The sequence below is a fragment of the Nanorana parkeri genome, unplaced genomic scaffold (assembly GCF_000935625.1).
Source record: "Nanorana parkeri isolate BGI_ZX_2015 unplaced genomic scaffold, ASM93562v1 scaffold1973, whole genome shotgun sequence".
Lineage (NCBI taxonomy): Eukaryota > Metazoa > Chordata > Amphibia > Anura > Dicroglossidae > Nanorana > Nanorana parkeri.
In genome coordinates this window covers 103,000-105,326 of record NW_017308241.1, presented here as the reverse complement: position 1 = coordinate 105,326, position 2,327 = coordinate 103,000, and positions in this window count along the sequence as shown.

Genomic DNA, 2,327 nt, shown 5'->3' with positions numbered 1-2,327 from the left:
GCTGTCACCTGATCATACACTTGAATAGGTGACAGCTGACGATTTTAAATGCCAGATTAGGGATTCCTGATGCGGGAAACACATGTTCCTGATGCAGGAAATCCCTAATTGCTCTATCCCTGCACATAAAATAATACACCCCCCATACACATAAAAAAATACCCACACACACACATATATATATAAAAAACATTGCTGTTTGCCTGAATACAGAGGAGCAACAGCAGAGGCGGTCTGATTCTATAGAAGTAGAGCAGCTCCCATTTTTTTTTTGTCTTTGCTCGATCTACCCCCCCTGGGCCTCTCTCTGTCTGACTCTGCAGTTGAAAAATACATAATAGAGAGTGCTCCAGGTTTTAGGAATCGCAGTATATCTGGAATGGAGGTGACAGCTCCATTCCACCACCAGGGCACCACCAGGGAAACACTTACCTTTCCCATCCAGGCAGTCGGACTCAGCAGGCGGCAGCAGACATGCTCGTCTTTTTCCTCCGCACTTCTGCCGGGCAAACTAAGCTCCGCCCCCTGTAGGCACTAAGTTCAGGGGAAGATACCAATAGCGCAGGTCCCGGCCGTACCCCCCTGACGGCGGCCCTGGGGACAGAAGGGAGGGCACAAGTGGCTCTGGCTCTAGAGAGGCAGAGCTAGTTGTCAATCTGGCCGAAGGGTGGATCCCTACAATCTTATTGCGAACTTTCCCAGCTGTGGTGTGGCTCTGTGCTGTCAGCAGATAGTGGGCAGCAGCCCGCTAGCTGCTGACTTGGGTCAAAGTAGCACATTTTCTAATGTACTTGTGACCCAAAGAGGACTAAAGCCAAAAAAAAGGTTTGGCTTTAGTTCTCTTTTAAAGGATAAATAAGATTGCAGGCACTGAGCACTACACGCATTTAGTGAGACATGATAAATTAGTGGTTCTTCTAGGACAGGGGTAGACAACCTGGGCACTCCAGCTGTGGTGATACTACACCATCATGCATCTGCCTCTAGGAGTCATGCCATGCCTATGGGACTTGTAGTTTCACAACAGCTGGAGTACCGAGGTTGCCTACCCCTACTATAGATGCTATAAGGGAATATCTGGCAACTTGTTTGTAGACGTAAGGCTCTGTAATATCCTAAACAGAAAGTTGTTGCAAATTAGAGTTTGGCGCTGCAACAATACATGTCATTGCATTTAGACATAACTCTAAACTTGTGGTTATAGGTTTGTGGAATGTCTGATCTATTTAATAATGTAGAGAAGTTTTTTTTTTTCAATAATGAACAAATATGCATTGCTTTACGTTTTTGCCCAAACAACACTTAAAATCATCATTTTCTTGAAAAAGCAGCTTAAAGTCTCACCTCGGCTTCCCTGAACTTCCTGTCCCGTACAAGATCACAAGGGACAGTGCAGACTCCAGCAACTATTTATCTGCCAGGGGGGAGGGAGGGAAGTAGCTTTATTTGCTGTATCTGTGTTTGTGGAGGCGCACACAGCTTACTAACCCACACGAGGGTGTCTCCATAGCACTCTGCTTGAGAAAGGAGTGACTATAAAACAGGAAGACGGGACCAGTGCTCAGGGGACCAGCTGATTCTGCAGAAAACATTTTTAAACATCAAGGAAGCAGCATACACTGTATGCATTTGAAATAGCTTAAAATCCTTTTGACTTTCAAGCTGAGCTCCAGGCACACATTTTATTAACCCTTGCAGTGGGGCTACCCCCACACTGCTTGTTTTTGTATAGGTTCGAAAATAACAGTTATACTCACCTGATCTTACATAGTTACATAGTATTTGAGGTTGAATAAAGACATTAGTCCATCAAGTCCAACCTATTAGGATCTCATTCTAGGAGTACCTGTACCCGTGTATATTATCGTCCAAAAGTTTCTTGAACAATTCCACATTCTTTGCTGAAATCACCGCCTGTGGCAGTGAGTTCCAGACCCTGACTGATCTTACTGTGAAGAACCCCCTTCGCCCCTTGTGCTGGAATATTTTTTCCACCAATTTTAGGAGATGGCCTCTAGTTTTTGTAATGGAGTTAATTTTAAACAGTTTATCGCTAATGTTGTTACCACCATTGAACATTTTGTACATGGAAATCATATCCCCCCTTAATCTCCTCACCTCCAATGTGAACATGTTTAAATTTAGTATCCTTGTCTCGTAGCTCTGGGCCTCCATACCCTTAATTAGTTGGGTTGCCCTCCGCTGGACTTTTTCCAACTCAAGGACATCTTTTCTTAGTACTGGTGACCAGAACTGGACCGCGTACTCCAGATGAGGTCGAACCAATGATCTATAAAGTGGCAAAATTATAGACTTGTCCCTGCAAT